The following is a 6,000-nucleotide window of genomic DNA, read 5'->3' on the forward strand; positions in this document are numbered from 1 at the left end:
ACCAGCTCGCCGTGGAAGTTGCGGATCGGCGGGGGCGGTGGCCGCGGCGCTCCACGGTGACTTGAGTTCAGAGCGGGGGACGCGACGGGGCGGCCCAGCGGGGCCCGCTTAGTGAGGGGCTGCGGGCCGGGAAGTGAGGGCGTCCTGCACGGCGAGGGGCTGCGGGCTCGGGCCCGGCGTGGCGCGGCCGCCCTGCCTGCCGCACAGGCTGGAGGCTGCAGCGCGTCGGGCCCGGAGGCGCCACGGCCAGGAGCGAGCGGCGGGCGGCCCGGCGCGGCGGGAGAGGAACTGACTGTCCTGGGCTCGGCCGGGAGGTCCCAGCTACTTCCTGGTGCTCGGATTTGCATACTGCACCGGGGGGCGGGGAAGTGACCGTTTGGCCTCTGCCCAAGGTTTGGATCTTTGGTGTGGCCGTCGCGCAGAGCTTTGCATGCAAAGAAACCTGGTGTCCCAGGGTGCAGCTTGGGGAAGCGAAGCCGCCTCCTGGTAGAGACGGAAAGATTTTCCAGGGAGACCCTCTGGAGTCTTGGCGTCCGCGAACCTCTTGAGTTTCCTTTCCTTCTCTTCCAACCTGCTCTCCAAGGTGTTAGGAAGTGGGGTGCCCCTGGAAGCAGGGGGGGCGCACCCTGATCCCTTGGAGTTCTGTAGAGAGGGTGAGATGTGCCACGTTGAAGCTAAGCTCATTGAATTCTTAATTAGCACAGAACAAGCTCCCTAAGTGTGTACACTTAACGGGATGTTCAGGGTATTGATGGGGGCGGGCGGGGGGGGGGGGGGGGGAACGGGCAGAGAGGGGAAGGGGCTGTAGAGGTAAATGGCCTGGCAATTGTGGCAATTGTTTCCTCAAAACTTCAGCTTCCCCTGGGAAAATGGAGGAAAGGATGCCTACCTCGCAGGGTCCCGGGAGGATGAAATGCCTTCTGTAAAGGACTCGCACTGTGCCTGGCATACAGTAATGGTCACTGTTATTCTTTCGTTGCTACTGTCTTTGTATCCCACATGTAAACATTGTGTTACAGAACATGCCAGCTGTGCCAAAGAAAGACTGCATCTCCAAGCTCATGTTCCCAGTCAGTAAATGCCACTTACAAATCCAAGATGTAATGTTGGTCTCAGTCACCATGGATGTCCACTTGTAAGCCAGATTCTGCTCTCCGGATCCCAGCATTGCACCACACTGTAGAACTTACAAGGACATAAACAGCGCCCTGTGGAAAACTTGGTCTGTGTGTTCATAACAGCAAACACTTTTTGGGGGCCTATTGGGTACCAGACTCAGGGCTAAGCACTTCAGACCTTTTATTAGGAATGCCCTTAAGAGGCTGGCCCCACCTAAGAAGGCTACAGTCACAGTCCAGCAGCCAGGTCAGCCACCTTGAAACACAGTCCACGCATCAGTCATGTGTTACTGATAAGAGAGTAGAAAGGTTTGCAAACCTGTGAGTGAAATCTGTCACGACCCCATGGAGTCATTCACTGCCTGAGGGCCCATTTCCTGGATTTTTCTTCATGATGACCTCTCAAAGACATGGGCCCTAAATCATCTACTATTATCTACTATCACCAATGGCTCCTGGCTAAAGGCGTGTAGCAATAAAGAATGGGACACAAAATGTAACCCATCTGGAATATCCTATGTTTTATTTTTTGGTAAAATGTCTCTTGAAGTAAGGAGCAAAGTATCATCAGGCAGAACTGGCCTGACCTCAGCTCCACCACTTCTGACTCCTCACTCCCTAGCACCCTAGTTGATCATTATTCATCTAGCGGCTTAAAGTGGGCAACAGCCATTGTAAACTAGACTTGGGTACTTTCTAGTATCGCCTGCCTTTGTTTCGCATGTTAACTTTCTCTCAAGTAAGTAGGTACTAAACCCCTCTTTGGAAGGCATTGCTCTTTCCCATTGTACCTCTCAAAAATTCTGTTAGGTGGCCGGGCCAGCGTGGCTCGGTGGTTGAGCATTCGACCTATGAACCAGGAGGTCATGGTTCGATTCCGGGTCAGGACACATGCTGTGAGCTTGATCCCTAGTGGGAGGCGTATAGGAGGCAGCCGATCAATGATTCTCTCTCATCATTGATGTTTCTATCTCTCCCTCTCTCACTTCATCTCTGAAATCAATAAAAATATTTGGGGAAAAATTATGTTAGGTGCTTTAAAATACTTCATTAGTATTGATGGATTGGTTCATTGGTTGATGGACTGAGTTGTCTCCAACAGTTGTCTCCTATTGAGAATTGAGCACAGAATGGAATGATTAGAGGCATGTTGCAAATCAACAAAGACCCCTTCACAGGGTAAGCAGGCTTTGCAGAAGGTGAGGGATGTGACCAAAGAGGACAGAAGGAGCAAGGAGTGGAAATGGCATCAATATTCACTTACTAAAATGTATTTGTAACCCCACAATCAGTACTTAACATCACTTTCACAGCCGTTCATGGACATGAGCACAGTGATGAAAATTTCAGTTTCTCCACGCTCACATCCCCAGCTGAGGTTGAACAAGGCGATGCTCCGCCTTCCAGTATTAGCACCTTTGTCTCCCCTTCATGTAGGCCAGTTCCTCAGTCTTTTTTGTGCTTCAAAGTACTGACATTTCATTTTTTAAAAAGTACAGACCAGGTTTTTTTTTTGTAGAATTCCCTCAATTGCGGCTTATGTGATATTTCCTCACACTTAGACTCAAGCTAGGCATTTCTGGCAGGAGTGTTACTAAAGTGAAGTGCATTAAGACTGGCAGTTTGAATGAGGAGCAAGTGGTCATGGGGTGCCTGACGTCGTGAAGGGAGGTGGCCTTTGGGGACGTAAGTCAGTGCACTCAGGAAGCAGGTGCTGGACAGGAAAGGGCTGCAGACAAAAACCTGCACACCCCACACCCTGGCCCTGGGGCAAGCTTAGCCCGCTGCTCCGGAGTCCAGAAATGCCTCCTGCAGGCATTGATCTTCAAAGGCGCCTGTATAACTTAATTCCTTCTGGAAGATTCAGCTCCACCAATCACTTCCAGAGGTGAGCAGAGACCATCAACCCCACTCAAAAACTGGTAGGTGTCCTGCTCAAGTGAGCGGAGCCGGGCACACAGACGAGCGTGGCCAGTGAATGTTCAGCTGCAGTGTTTCCAGGCTCTCCCCTTATGTTTTCTACTCCATTCTCTTTTAAGCTCCCCTCCCCCTCACCTTCCAGAAAGCAAAGGCCACCTGGGACAGGTAGGCACCAGGGGAACATGAGGGTCTGGCAGGAGGGCTGGCCCAGGGGATTGGGTTCCAGTTCCAGAGCTGTGCGTGTAGGCCTCCAGCCAGGCTCACCTGCTTCCTCCAGCTCAGGGCCTGGAGGCTGACCTCAGTAGAGGTTGTTTCCCTTCTCAGAGACAGGGCTGTCCCCACTCTGTCCGTTCTCTTCTCTACTGCTCATGCTGGTGGTCCACTGCTACTCTCACAGTGGGCTCTGCCACCCTCGCCCTCCCCGCCCCCCCCCCCCCCCCCCCGCGCCTGAAACCAGCTGTCTTAACAACAGCAACCTCACCCAGGACCTCCATGGTTAAGAGTGTTGCATGTAGCCCTGGCTGGGTGGCTCAGTTGGTTGGAGTGTCATTCCGTACACTAAAAGGTTGCGGGTTCAATTCCCAGTCAGGGCACATACCTAAGTTGTGGGTTTTATTCCCAGTGCATGGGAAAGTACTCATGGTCAAATTGGTTGGCAGACTTTGAGTTGAACCCAATCTCAGAGGCGCCGCATAGCACAGGAAGGGACTAAGGTGTGTGTGTCCTAACCCATGCACCTGGGTGATGAGCATGCTGAGAGAGGCACTTGGGACCAGCTACCAAAGAGAAAACACCGCTGCTCATGTTGATGGAACCCTCCACTGCTGCATGGTGCTAGCGGGTATCTGAGGCTCCTGGAGCTGTGGCCACTGTGTTAGATGTGACAGCAAAACATTTAAAATCGTGCACATGAAAGTGATGCATATTGGATGTCTACACTGCTTACCACACAGCATGTAAACAAACTCTTTCCAGAGCTTTATGTCAGTCTATGCTGACAGAATTGTCTGTCATAACCTTTCACGATGAACTGTCAGGGGCCCTTTGAGGTCTGGCTAATGCCATCACCTCTCTCTCAGTCAGCCCATGTTTCTGTTCACTGAGTAGTTCCTGTGGGCCAGAAGCAGGAGGCGTGCTGAACCCACTTCCAAAAAAGCACTTTGGTAACAGCTGGGGGGTCGGGGAGGGGGGCTGAAGACATAGCCAGATGAGGATGTTTATGTAAAGTTGACAATGACTTCATATTCTGGTACATTCTTTTTTTTTTTTTTTAATTGTTGACACTATTACAGATGTTCCCCCTTGACCCACCTCCCCTTGACCCACCTCCACCCATTCCCCGCCCCCTCTGGCCATCACCACACTGTTGTCTGTGTCCATGAGTTGTGCATATATATTCTTTGGCTGGTCCCTTCCCCCTCTTCCATCTAGTCGCTCACAACCCCCTCCTCTCTAACCTCTGTCAGTCTGATGCATGCTTCCATGCCTCTGGTTCTATTTTGTTCGTCAGATTATTTTGTTCATTAGATTCCACATGTAAGTGAGATCATATGGTATTTGTCTTTCTCTGACTGACTTATTTTGCTTAGCATAATGCTCTCCAGGTCCATTCATGCTGTTGCAAAAGGTAAGAGCTCCTTTTTTAGAGCTGCGCAGTATTCCGTTATGTAAATGTGCCATAGCTTTTTTTTATCCACTCCTCTACTGATGGGCACTTGGGCTGTTTCCAGATCTTGACTATTGTAAATAACACTGCTATGTTTATCAGCATTGACCAATGTTGTATCATTGTTATGTATGTATATATGTATGTATGTATGTATGTAGATATGTATTTAGTTTTATGACCATCTTGGATGCTATTTCTGTCTGAACTGCCTTTGAATGAATTTAGTCGCAAAGGCTACTTCTATGCTTTTCCCTGGTAGGAAACATCAACTGAATTCTTCCAGTTGTCTATAGAGCCAGCTTGATAACATTTCTTTTCTTTTTTTAAAAAAAATATTTTATTGGTTTTTTTATAGAGAGGAAGCGAAAGGGATAGAGAGTTAGAAACATCGATGGGAGAGAAAGATCGATCAGCTGCCTCCTGCACATCTCCTACTAGGGATGTGCCCGAAACCAAGGTACATGCCCTTGACCGGAATCGAACCTGGGACCTTTCAGTCTACAGGCCGACGCTCTATCCATTGAGCCAAACCAGTTAGTGCCTGATAACATTTCTTGCACATGTATAGCCACCGTTGCTATAAGATGAGAAGTAGGAATCTATAGATTATGTGTGAAGAGGCGTTGCTGTGATTTAATATGAACCCTATGGCTTGTCTTCATAGAGCATGTCAAAACAGCAAGCTGGTTAGGGCAAAGTGTTAGGGTAGACCTCAATGGCTTCATTATAGTCATTTGCCATTCTTATTTCCACCTCCAGAAAAGTCCAGAAAGTGCAGAGTGTTCCTCAGCAAAATCTCCACCATCCTCTAAACGTAGAGGTCATTTCAGGGTGGGTGTACGGTTTTCTCCATTCTGGGTGGGTCTTTCTGTGGATCTAAATAGTTTATGTGCGTCTCTTCCTCGGAAGTCCTGTTTATTTAGATAAGTTATTGTTAAGCTCTAAGACTACTTCTATCCTAACAATACAACTGTCCTATGAAATGTAATATTTGGTTCTTACTTAGGGATTCCTCAGATCTGACCGGGGGTAGGATTCACAATTACAAGAGGAAAAATTCATATTAGTAAAGTTAGAATTTGAGACTATATGTATGTATTTACCTTACTACCCAGCAGGGGAGTTTTGACTGACTTAATATAATGTTGAACCTGAGTTGCTCATTTACGTGACCCAAGGCTATCAGAAGAGGCTCTTCTGGATTCCTGGGTAAACTACACTCAATTTGACCCTGTTTGCTTATCTATAAAGTGAGTCACGTCTAGCTCACACAAGTTCTATAAAGGCTGTAAA

General features: G+C 48.8%; 1 protein-coding gene across 2 annotated transcripts in view; it reads right to left on the reverse strand.

The window, feature by feature from the left end:
• Positions 1-141, reverse strand: part of LYN (LYN proto-oncogene, Src family tyrosine kinase) — a 103,463-nt gene extending 103,322 nt beyond the window's left edge. For both annotated transcript variants that reach the window (XM_059673160.1, XM_059673159.1), the window contains exon 1: positions 3-141. The gene's annotated coding sequence lies outside the window, so the exon portion shown is untranslated. The remainder of the gene's footprint in view (positions 1-2) is intronic.
• Positions 142-6,000: the final 5,859 nt, after the last annotated feature.

This window comes from Myotis daubentonii, chromosome 17 (assembly GCF_963259705.1).
Source record: "Myotis daubentonii chromosome 17, mMyoDau2.1, whole genome shotgun sequence".
Classification (NCBI taxonomy): domain Eukaryota; kingdom Metazoa; phylum Chordata; class Mammalia; order Chiroptera; family Vespertilionidae; genus Myotis; species Myotis daubentonii.